The sequence below is a fragment of the Pan troglodytes genome, chromosome 2 (genome assembly GCF_028858775.2).
Source record: "Pan troglodytes isolate AG18354 chromosome 2, NHGRI_mPanTro3-v2.0_pri, whole genome shotgun sequence".
Taxonomy (NCBI): Eukaryota; Metazoa; Chordata; class Mammalia; order Primates; family Hominidae; genus Pan; species Pan troglodytes.
The window spans coordinates 57,874,930-57,887,168 of NC_086015.1; the positions used below are offsets into that span (position 1 = coordinate 57,874,930).

Here is a 12,239-nt window from a genome sequence, read left to right on the forward strand (position 1 = left end):
TGTTCATTTCCGTGTGTTGGGGTCGGAGTCCTCCCTGCCATGGGTGGGGTCTGAAGTTGGTGAGGTAACATCCAAGGCTTCCGTTTTGACTCTGCGTGCCTGCACTCCCAGCCCACTCTGTTTCCTGAAACCAACCATGTCCAGGCCCAGTCTAGTGCCTGGACCAGAAGAGGAAGATGTGGCTTTGCCAACTGCCATGCACGAGGAAGAAGAGACTTTTGCCTGCTCTACCTTCCAGTCAAGAGGGAAAGACTCATGTGACATGAGTCCTCCCGCAGCACTGGGCAGCCCCACCAAGCCTCACCTTCCATCTGGCCGGCTGGCCTTGGTGTTGGACACCTGGTCCCTGTAGCGCCACTGTGTGGGAGGCAAGGCTTTGGTCAACTCGAAACCCCCACCCCCAATGCCAGTGATGGCCACAGTGGGTGGATCAAGCAGAGAGAGGAGTAACAAACACGGGGGCCACCACCTCCTACTGGTTATGGCTGGTGGCTTTCATTGCCATAGCCCTTTGTAGCATCAGCTAACAATTCTCATTTCAAATTCTCAAATCAGTAGTCAAAAATTGGCCAGGCGCAGTGGCTCAGGCCTGTAATCCCAGCACTTTGGGAGGCCGAGGTGGGTGGATCACTTGAGGTCAGAAGTTCAAAACCAGCCTGGCCAACATGGTGAACCTTGTCTCTACTAAAAATACAAAAAAATTAGCCGGGCATAACAAGGCACCTGTAATCCCAGCTACTCTGGAGGCTGAGGCAGAAGAATCTCTTGAACCCGGGAGGCAGAGGTTGCAGTGAGCCCAGATTGCACCACTGCACTCCAGCCTGCGGGGACACAGTGAGACTCTTTCAAAAAAACAAACAAAAAAAAGGAGCCAAAGACTGCTATTGACAAGTTTGCTACATTTTGTGGTCAGAAAACGGATTGCTTTATATGACAAGACAGATTTCCATGTAATTTTGAGCATGTGGCCAATTGCACAAGACATTTTATAACTTTGGTAGAGTGAAGTTGCAAAAGGATCATGCCCAGAAGAAGATGCTTACACACCATTCCAGGAATACCCATACTTGCAACACGTCTGCCTGCAGAGTCGCACAGCTAGAGTACTGAGGAAGCTTCCTGAAAGGGCCCTTCGCACAGGCCTCCCAGCAGCACTTTCTTCCTCACCACATCTTGGTGTGCACACATGTTTTCTTTCTAGCTCTTGGCCAGTGCAGTGTACTGTGCCCTGTAGGATTAGATCCTTTGGCCATTACAGTCCTAGCTTTCACTGATCACCCAAGAGGAGAAGACAGAACTCTGGAGAGAGGCCGAGCCACACCAGCCTAGTCCTGCATGCAAAATGATGCCTCAAACTTGCTCAGCCTTTGAGGAGCTCAGGCTGGACAAGGCCAATGATAAATAATGATTCCACTTTGGGGACAACCTGGGAGCATGTCAACATTTCCAGAAAAACAGATGCAATTTAAAGGTATAGCCCTTTGTCTCAGCAATCCTGCTTACAGGAATTTAATCAAGAGAGTGCTCTGCACGACCATAGAAAAACAAGCACAAGGGCCCTGTCCCTGTGTTGTTTACAGTGGCAAAGAATTATAAACAACCTAACACTCCCCTAATAGGGTACTGCCCATTAAAAAGTGAGTCCATCCACACGAAAGGACCCTGTTAACACATTTAAAAAGTGGCCACCATAGCCCATTGTGGACAAGGCTCAGGTAGGCCTAGCACAAAGCTCAGCTACTCATGAGCTTCAAAGCCCAGAAAGTTACTTTACAGCCCTGAATCTTGGCACCCTGAAGTCAGCACTGCCCCAGGCTTACACTTGACCTTCACACCTGTCACTGTGCCCACAGGCCAGGCTGATGATGACAGTCTTTTGGGGAAACTGCAAAACATGTGGTAAGGGCCATGGCCACCTGTGCCCATCTGGGGGTCATTCGCCAAAGGAGGATTCAGGGCAGGTCACCTGCTTTTTTCCATCTGGCCTTCTAGTACTGGCTTTGACCTGCAATCTCTGTGAGACCTCGAACAAGATTCCCTACATGCTAGGCTGGGCTTTGTGTGGGTAAGAACACACTGCTCTGTGGCTGCCTTTATCTGATCATACAGCTCCATTAAACCATGGGACCAAACTGAGTTATATTAACAGGAGCAGCTACCCCTGCTGAGCACGTCACATGGGTTATCACATTTAAGTCACCAAAGATGCTGGGTGGGGTGGAGGGTCTTCATCATCACTCCGTCACCATCAGCCCCATGTCACAGAGAGGGAAACGAGCCTGAAGAGGTCGAGCCCCTGCCCCATGTCAAGCCAAAGGCTAGGACCCCCTCCACCACAGGCCCAAACAACAAAGCCACATCACAGAAGCCAAAAGGTCATAGTCAGCATGCAAAAAGGTGCAAGACACCAAGTTCCCATGCCAGGGGTCTCAAGCCAAGAAGGCTTGGCTGCTTTCCTACAGCCCAGCAGAGCCTCCCAGGAGCACAACCGTCTGAATACCCAGCCCTGTGGTGGGCTGAGGGGAGTGCAGTACAGTGGCCCAGGGTGGGAAGGATCCCAGTTTGAGAATGAGACCTGGCTGGGCCCAGAGGCGGTGGTGGTCCAGGGAGTAACCCTGGGCAGCTGCTCCTCCTCTCACAGGAATCTCATGCCACCCCCAACCCAGGCCTCCATCTCCCTAAGACAGTGGGACAAGCTTCCTCATGGCCCCCCAGGCCTTCTTGTCCTAAGCCCGACCAGGCCAGGCCCCGGCCTCTGTAGCCATCATCCCACTGTGAGCATCACTCCCTGGGATCCAGGTGCATGGTCCACCTTCCCTTCTTCCCCAGGGCCTTTGCACATGCTGTTCTCTCCTCCAGGTACAGGTCCTAACCTCCTTTCACCTACTCACTCCTCACCTTCCCTCAGGCATGGATTGCCCTCCTCACCACTGACCACATCCATCCTGGGACTTCTCTGTGCCACTTACTGGGACCTCAACAGGCTAATAGTGAGATGAGCTGTGGAAAGCCCACATCCCTGGCTGAGGGCTCCACGCCCTTGCCTCCCACCATGTGCTGAGCTTGGCCTGAGGCTGGCACTGCGTCATGCTGGCCAAGGGGACACATGCAGGGGATGAGGCTGCACGTGGCCTACAGCAAACCCAACCTGGGCAGTCTGAGATGTGGAGGCTGAGCTCATACACCTGTGCCAGGACCAACAGAAGGCACCCCCTGGGAATGTTCTGGATCCAGACCTGGTGATGGTTACCCAGGCATACACACAGATCAAAACCAACATGATGGATACTTCGTATGTCTGTTGCACCTCAATTAAAATGTTTAAAACAATTTTTTGAAAGCATTTTCTGGGCTGAGGCAGGATTGCTTGATGCAGTTGAGGAGTTGAAGACCAGCCTGGGCAACACAGCAAAACCCAGAAATTTTTTCTAAAAAAAACCTTGTTTTTTAATTAGCCAGGCATGGTGGTGTGTACCTATAGTCCTAGCTACTCAGGAGGCTGAGGCAGGAGAATCACTCGAGCCCAGGAGTTCAAGGCTGCAGTGAGCTAGCACTGTTCCACTGCACTCCAGCATGGGCAATAGAGCAAGACCCTGTCTCTAAAAGAAAGAAAAAAAAGCATTTTCTTTAGTGTCAAGTTTCTCTTCCCAGGAATCTCATCTCCCACATATTGATACATAATTAACAACCGAATTGGAAACTGCTACCTGGGAGATGATTCTGGACAGTGTGGACGAGGCCATACCACTTGGCCCCTTGTGCCTTGGCTGCTCGGGCGTAGCCCACCTGCCCTCTGGATCCTCTTGGTAAAAAGGGGCAGATGGGACTGGGCTGAGGCTACAGGCTGCCAAAAAAACCCGAGTTGGAGCCCTGAAGTCTGACATCGCATCAGAGCTCTGCCAGGCCCCACCGTGTGACCCAGGGCAGGGGTTTCCTGTTGGTAAGGCGTGGGCGCTGGCCTCTGCGGGCACCTCTGATGCCTGTGGCTCCTCCGAAGTAAGTCTGCCCTCCTGCCTCCCCTCTGCTGCCCCACTGTGGGTGCTTCCTCAGCCTGGGAACCTTGTGCTCCACATTCCAGGCCTCTGCCCTCTGCACACATCCCTCCACTCTCTAGCTGCTTCACCACTTTCTAAAACCTTCACGGTGGTCTATACCAAAAGCAGAGTGTATGTAAGGTGGGAGGCCAGGCGCAGTGGCTCACATCTGTAATCCCAGCACTTTGGGAGGCTGAGGTGGGCAGATCACCTAAGGTCAGGAGTTCAAGACCAGCCTGGCCAACATGGCAAAACCTCATCTCTACTAAAAATACAAAAATTAGCCGGGTGTGGTGGCACATGCCTTGTAGTCCCAGCTACTCGAGGCTTAGGCAAAAGAATCGCTTGAACCTGGGAGGCAGAGGTTGCCATGAGCCAAGATCATATCACTGCACTCCAACCTGGGCGACAGAGTGAGACTCTGTCTCAAAAAAAAAAAAAAAAGAGAATGTAAGATTGGAAACCTGGAGTTCTAACACCCAGGCAAGGGTGGGGGGCCCAGGCCGCTCAACCTCCACGGATGGCTCCTCAGGGTCACCTACTGTTTCTTTTCCCTTGCAGGCGTGTCTGTGGATCCAGTCTGTGCAGGTGCTGCGGGCGCCCAGCCATGGGTAGGAGGCAGGGTACAACAGAGGTCGCTGCTGGGGAGACCCGAATCCCTTAGGGGCCCCTCCCAGAGTCAAGCACCTGATAGACTAGGGGATGGGGGATACAGTGCCTCAGGCTGGCCCCTGAGGAAGACTGGCCACTGTGCTCCAGATGTGAACTCCCTGCACTCCGGGCTGCACTATGCCTGGGTGAGTGGGATCTGCAGCACAGAGGGCCTCGGGTGAAAGTAGGGAGGTGGGTACGGGTAACCCGGAGCACAGCCAGAGGCAGACCGAGGGGATAGAAGGCGCTGGTGTCCCAGCTCTTATGCAGTCACATAGCAGCAAGAGAAAGACAACTGCTGTTCCCTCTCCAGGGGAGATGAAGGCTCTCCTCATGGGCAGGCTTCAGAGGCCAGGAGTTACCAAGCTCCCACCTGGCAGAGCCCATCACGGAGCTGCTCTTCCTGCCATGTGCATTCACTTACAGACAGCAGTGGGGGAGAGCTAGAAGCTCCCAGAGCCACGTACACAGCAGGCACTCAATAAACGCTTGTCATGTGACTGGTATATAAAAATGCACTATCCAGGGAGGAAAAGCAGACACAGAAGCAGAGGCCTAGGGGGTAGTAGCTTCTCTCATAAGGATGAGGCTGGTGCTGCAGAATCTGCCCACTTTTGTCCACCCCTTGGACACCACCTGGATCAGGCCCCATCATCTCCACTGGGACCCTCCTCACAACATACTAGCAGTGTCCCTGCTACTAGTGCTGCCTCCTCAGGCTACCCCAGAACCAACTCTCCACAGAGTAGCCAGGGTGATGTCAGAACAAGGGGGGAGCCCGGACCAGCAGAAGGAGAAAAAGATATGGGCGAGGGTCAGCTGGGGACTCACCAAGGTGACTTCACACACATGAGGCAATTAAAAGATCGACTTCTCTGTATAGTCCAGGCAGGGGTCTGAACGGGAGAATGCAATACCACCTATAAAACATCCTTGCCCAAAAGTTCAAACCTGAATCTGATCACACTTCTAGATCAATCCACCGACTCACAAGAAACGCAAAGGTCAGAGCAACTTGCAAAGGTCCATCATCAGCAGAATCCAAGTGCAGGGAAACCCCACACAGTTCTTCAACAATAAGTCCAAGTATAGAATGGATAAATGAGAGAGAGATGAGAGAGAGGAAGGGAAGCCTACAGGCTGTGAGAGGAACAAGATCCAACCATGAGAATGTGCTGCTCTTCACTGGACCCTGCTCATCTGAACACTGAGTGCGTATGTGAGGATGTCAAGATATCATTATTTGTCAGACATGACTATGATTCTGCAGTTATGTTGTTTAAACTCACCCTTTCAGGAACCTTTGTACATTGTTTGTGGGAATGCAAATTAGTACAGCCACTGTGGAAAACAATATGGAGATGCCTCAAAACACTAAAAATAGAAATATCATATAATCCAACAATCCCACTACTGGGCTGGGTATATAGAAGAAAGGAAGTCAATATATCAAAGAGATATCTGCACACTCATGTTTACTGCAGCACTATTCCCAATAGCCAAGACATGGAATCAACCTAAGTACCCATTAATGGACAAATAATTTTTTAAAAATGTGATCCATATACACAATGGAGTACTATTCAACCATCACAAAGAATGAGTTCCTGTCATTTGCAGCAACACCGATGGAAATGGAGGTCGTTATGTTAAGTGAAATAAGCCAAGCACAGAAAGTCAAAAATCACATTCTCACTCATGGTGGGGAGGCTAAAAAAGTGGATCTCAGGAAGATAGGGAGTAGATGGGTAGTTATCAGAGTTCAGGAAGGGAAGGGAGGATGGAGGGTTAAAGATAGACAGTTAGATAGAAGAATTATCTAATATACAGTTAGATAGAAGAAATGAGATCTAGTATTTGACAGGTCAGTATGGTGACTGTAGTTAACAATCTGTTATACATTTCAAAATAACTAGAAGAGAATAATTCAACTATTTCTAACGGTAAATATTTAAGGGTGGCTCACACCTGTAATCTCAGCACCTTGGGAGGCAGAGGTGGAGGTGGGAGGACTGCTTGAGGCCAGGAGTTCAAGACCAGCTTGGGAAACATTGTGAAACCCCATGTCTACAAAAAAATTTTTTTATTAGCTGGACATGGTAGCAGACACCTGTAGTCCCAGCTCCTTAGAAGGCTGAGGTGGGAGGGTTGCTTGAGCCCAGGAGTTCAAGGTTACATGAGCTATGATCTTGCCACTGTACTCCAGCCTGGATGACAGAGAAAGACCTTGTCTCCAAAAAAAAAAAAAAAAAAAAAAAAAAAAGTTATCTAGGATTTGGCTTACAATCACCCTAGGGATTAGGGGGACATACAAAACAGGACCCCCACAAGGTGATGCTAACAAAGTTATGTGAAGAGAACACAAAATTCCCATCTCCATCATCTCTTCTGGCTAATTTTATACAGGTTTCAAATCTTCCATGATAAAAAGGATTTTTGTAGTTGTTGTTTGTTTGAAATCTCAGATCCCACCAGAGGAGTGAAGGAAAGCAGAAAGGTGGGAACATCTCTGTGGCACAGGGCCTGGCCGACAGCGAGGGATTTCCAACTATTCCCCAGAAGTTTGGGGTGTTCTGCAAATGCTCATTGCCAGCTTCCTTTTTCAAGTAAACTTTTAACCCATCTTTTTGAAATCTCAGTTAAAAAATACCCACCTCACATCCAGAAGTGACAGGATACGGTGCACTCTGTGACCGGGGCTGGCCTACGCACTCTTTGTGATTGTCTGAGAGAGATAAGTACAGAATCAAAAGTCAGAGGGTAGAAACTTTAACAGTTTTATCATTTGACACAGCAACCTATGTCTGTTGAGTCTAATAAGCAGATAATGGGCTTATCTTTTTTATATATCTTCAATTTTATTATAACAATTTTCATCATATTTTAAAAATTGGCCCATGAAAGATTAAAATTTTAAAAACAGTCATCTAGTCTTTCACCATGGAGAGCTTGAGAAGCACTGTTATGGACCAGACATGGAACCCCTGCAGACCCCAAATCCATCAGCTTAGGACGTTGGCCACAGATGCCAGGACAAATCTTCCCTCCCCACCGTCTGCTGCGCCGACTCCAGTACTTCCTATAAACACATCACAGGCGCTGCAAAGCCTGTTTGATTTTCTGCGCTCATTGGCACACTTCCACACCAGTACAAGCAGAGCCACTTCCAGCAGACACCTCTGTCACCCAGGCTGGACTGCAGTGGCAGGTTCACAGCTCACTGCAAGGTCCAGGTTGTGTGCTGGGTGCCCCTGCTGGTCAAAGCACCTTGGCCAGCCAAGGTTAGCCAGCCAATTTTCACACACATGCCCACTGCTGTTTCCTCTTCGAACTTCTGGGTGGGTTTAACCACAGAGGGTCCTAAGATTGCAAGGTGAGTGTTTGAAAAACTGACTGCTTCTTTGTATCAACTGGAAATCACTCTATCACTAAAGTACTGAAATTAATCAGGAGCTGGGACTAGTGTAAGACATCAACCTGCACCCATGGCCCTAGGTTTCTAGTGTGCTCCTGAAAATGGTATCACTGTTCTAACTATGATACACACACACACACAAATCACAAATATAAAGTTATAAAATAAACTCACAGGCTGGGCGCAGTGGCTCACGCCTGTAATCCCAGCACTTTGGGAGGCCAAGGCAGGAGGATTGCTTGAGGCCAGAAGTTCAATATCAGCCTCAGTAATATAGCAAGACCCCATTTCTAAACAATAAAAGAAGAAAGAAAAAATTAGCCAGGCATGGTGGTGTGCACCTGTAGTCCCAGCTACTTGGGAGGGTTGCTTGAGCCCAGTGAGCTGATTGCACCACTGCACTCCAGCCTTGGCAACAGAACAACACTCTGTCTCAAAAAAAAAAAAAAAAAAAAAGAAAAAGAAAAAAGAAAGAAAAGAAAAGCGCAAAGCTAAAACCAAACCACATAGTGATTTTATCAAGTTCACAGCTGGCCTGAGTTTCATCCTCCCTCTTCTTACATAGCCTCACTCATCTTGTTGCTTCCTCCATAAAGTGTGGAATGTGATGCTACATCTACGACCCATAATATTATTAATAACAAATAAATTCAAGTATCATGGATCAAAAAATATACCACCGATCCTGTTGCAGGTGCCCAACATAGGGCCCAACGTAGGGTGACAGGGTGGTCCTCCCTGCAGCCCTATGAGGCTAACTTCATCACCCCTGTTTACAGATGGAGCTTTGAGAGAACGACAACATTACCTGTCTCCTCTGCATCCGAGGCTTTCTTTGAGACCCCAGTGTGATAACAACAATGTAAAAATCAATGCAAGTACCCAGGAGACAAGGCACAGGGACCACAGCCATGAACAGAACACATGTATGTGACCTCAAGGGGTTTCTCCTAGGAACCAGGAGGAGTGGGATTAACGCTGAGTTAACACCTAGCCTGAGTCTGCGGGCTTTCCTGGGCCAGCCCCTCCTACTAGAGCAGAGAAAATGTGTTTTGTAGCCCTGCTGGGAACAGTGGGGTGCAAGCACTCAGAGTGGCTTCAGGGTCTTTCCCTCAAAGCAGGCATTAAAATTGACCCTGCCAAGCTTAACCAGCTGGAGGAGAACATGGGGTTGAGGGAGCACTGAGGCCAGGAGTGCTCCCAACAGTTCCTCTCCCAGCTCCGGCTCACCACCAGGGGCCCTGGGAGACAGCCAGTATGTGCCAGAAACGGCTCACTCTTCACGAGACAATGAATCCACTGTTGACCAGCCAGGGCCTTGATTAATATTTGCAAAAGAACCAAGTGGAAAATTCCACCTTTGTGGGTGGAGGCTGGACCCGCAGGACATGTCAACAACCCTGATGGCCTTGTTCTCCCAGGGATGGATCAGGCAAAGAAGCAAAGGTCTGAATAACAATGACAGAATCTGGGGATTACCGTGACTCTTGGGTCCTAGGGAATTTCTTTTTTTCTTTTTTTTTTTTTTGGTTCTGCCTCTCCTGCCCCTAAATTTACACAGCATTCTTAAATCCTTCAACTTGCTTTCCTATCTGCTGTTTTGCTGTTTCTTCTGAGTTTCCTAACAGCCCTGCTGGGGAGGCAGAACTGATGTCAGCCCCATGTTACAGATGGAGAAACTGAGGTTCCGAAAGACTAAGAGCCTCACTCAAGGCCAACAGACGGTGAATGAGTCACAGAACCAGGTGGTCTGGAAGCCAGGCATCTCACTACGCTGTGGCTGCACAGAGCCTGTCCCTAGGGTCAGGGTCTGGGTCAGGGCCATGGGTACTTGACCCAGTGATCTTCCAGGCTCTGGCAGAGGCCCTGACCTTTGCTCTGCTTGTGAAGAAAGAGGAGGAAGTTCAAACCAGCTCCCCTGGGTGGGCAGGCTCAGGCACTGGCCTTGGAGGAAGGTAGGTGTTAATTTATTCATCCATTCAAGCATTTAATGAGCACCTACAAAGCCCCCCGGACAGGAAGGCACACTGTCTGGTAGCTCTTTCAGAAACCCAGACCTAGCAGAATTTATGACTGAAGGGAGAAGGTCAGAAAATGTCCAAAGGTCGCTTCTCTCATAGACTCAAATCACTTCATCGCCCCTATCACCACCTCATTTTACAGAAAAGGAAACTGCTCTGAGAAGAGCAGTGACTTGCCAGAGCCTCCAGTTCAAAAAGCCACAAAGTTATCAGGCTTAGGCAGCCAAATAAATTGTGTGCCTTCCGGCAGGCCACCTGGGACCTCTCATGCAGGGCCACTTGAGGCATGGCCTTCTGAGCTAGGGGGGAAAACCCCCGAGGGGACAGGCAGACACACCCTGTTTGCCCACCTCAACCTCCAGTTGTGGCTACAGGGCCCTTCACACCCTCTCCTCCACTCCACAGCCCCAACTACGGAACTGAACCAGGTATCACCCCATCCCTAAGCCCCAGGGGGCCAGGGCAGTGTCATTCTGAACCCAGAAGAGCAGGAAAGCCACTTGGCCTGGGTCTTGGGTCTCTGCCTGGCAGCCCCTGCCTGAGTACTCCTCCTTCTTACAGCTCAACCACCTCCAGACCACCCTCACCTGACACTTCTTCCCCTGGAGAAAGAACCTCAGCCCTTCTCTTTTTACAAAACCCCCTCCCCTATCCTCTTGCCAAGGCTTCCTGTGACTGCCACCAACCAGCCTCAGTGCCCTTGGTCTCTCTGCCCCATCTGACCCCATGAGCTCCTCCCTCACTACTGGGCTTTCCTGCTGCAGCCCCTTAGACCTCCCCACCTCCTCAGGCAAGCTCTCCTCCCCAGGGCTCTATCCTCCTCTCCTCTCCACTGCCCCCTGAGAAAGTCTGACTCATGAACCCTGTCTCCAGGCCTAACCTCTGCACCCCGGTTGTCTCAAAGCCTGTGTGCCGAACAACACCAAGCTCACAGCAGGGCCTGCCCTGGCACACAGCTGAAAAGCCAGCACAGCCCAGAGCCTGGCCCACAGCACAGAATCAGATACTCACGGAATGAACGCATGTTAGTGAATGGCTGCCTGCTCGCTCGTCTCAGAGGGACTAGCCCTCTATTTGCCCTGCAGAGCCAACCAGGTGGCCTTTCTAAAACCAAAAATGGATGACCATTTAAGCCTGTACCATTGTTCCTCAGCACCATGGGACAAAGTTCACAATCCTGAGCTTGCAGACGAGGCTGTTTTCATCTGGGCTTCCGCAGCAAGGCGGGTACTTGTGTCCTTGAAAATACTTGTCACTGCACTCATCCTCACTCCAGGAGTACCCATCAGCCAGCACCCATGTGTGGTTCACCTTTGCACCCAGCAGGTATTTGCTGAACAGGAAGATGACTATTAGAGCTGAAAATGTTCTCAAGGGCCACAGGGCCCAAAGCAACTCAGAGAGGTGGAATGAGGGGTTCAGGGTGGCCCAGTCCCAGGCAGGGGTGCGGCCACAACCTCAACTGAGTTCCTTGGTCAGGAACCAGAGCAATTCTCTGAAAATGCTACCTGCAACTCCACACGTATGCATGCCAGAGCCCAACCCCCTGGCTGATCCCCAGTCCATGCAAGTCTTAATCAAGCTGGCAGGTGGGCCAGGCCTGGCACACAAGTAGGGCCTCAGCTAAAACAGCTGCTTGACTCAATACAGCCACTCACCAGCTGACAACACACCCCTAAGTTCCATACCCCTCTCTAGGCCTCCGTCTTCTCATCTGTAGAATGGAGCTAATTCTGCCTACAAGTTTAAATGGCCCTGAGTTGGTCACCACAACCCTGTCGTTTGCAAACCGAGGGGGCTGAAGCAGCAGTTCCAGCCTCTGTGACTCCACTGTTAGCCCAGCTGATTTTTGTGAACTTTCCCCCAAACCACTGTGTCTCAAAGGATGGTCCCTGGGCCACCCACCCACGAATTACGGGGGCGTGGGTGGAGGCTCGTTAAATGCAGATCCCGGGCCCGACCCGGACCTGCCGTCTGGATCTCATTTTAGGCGGCGCTAGAGATCCCGGGCCAGGGAAACTTGAGAACCGCAGCTCCAAATCGCCAGTGCTGACGGCTTCCGCTTTGGGAGCCCCAGGTGTTGCTGTCCGAACTCACTTGGTGGAAACAGACATTTAC

At 50.5% G+C, this 12,239-nt stretch overlaps 1 protein-coding gene across 4 annotated transcripts in view; it reads right to left on the reverse strand.

The window, feature by feature from the left end:
* The window catches only part of CHDH (choline dehydrogenase), a 30,072-nt gene that overhangs the window by 17,236 nt on the left and 597 nt on the right, over positions 1–12,239 (reverse strand). For 2 of the 4 annotated variants that reach the window (XM_001173164.7, XM_016941316.4), the window contains exon 2: positions 7,340–7,410. The gene's annotated coding sequence lies outside the window, so the exon portion shown is untranslated. Of the gene's footprint in view, positions 1–7,339; positions 7,411–8,274; positions 8,391–11,132; positions 11,976–12,239 lie in introns of those variants that run through there. The other 2 variants (XM_016941315.3, XM_054680681.2) reach the window with 2 other exon arrangements.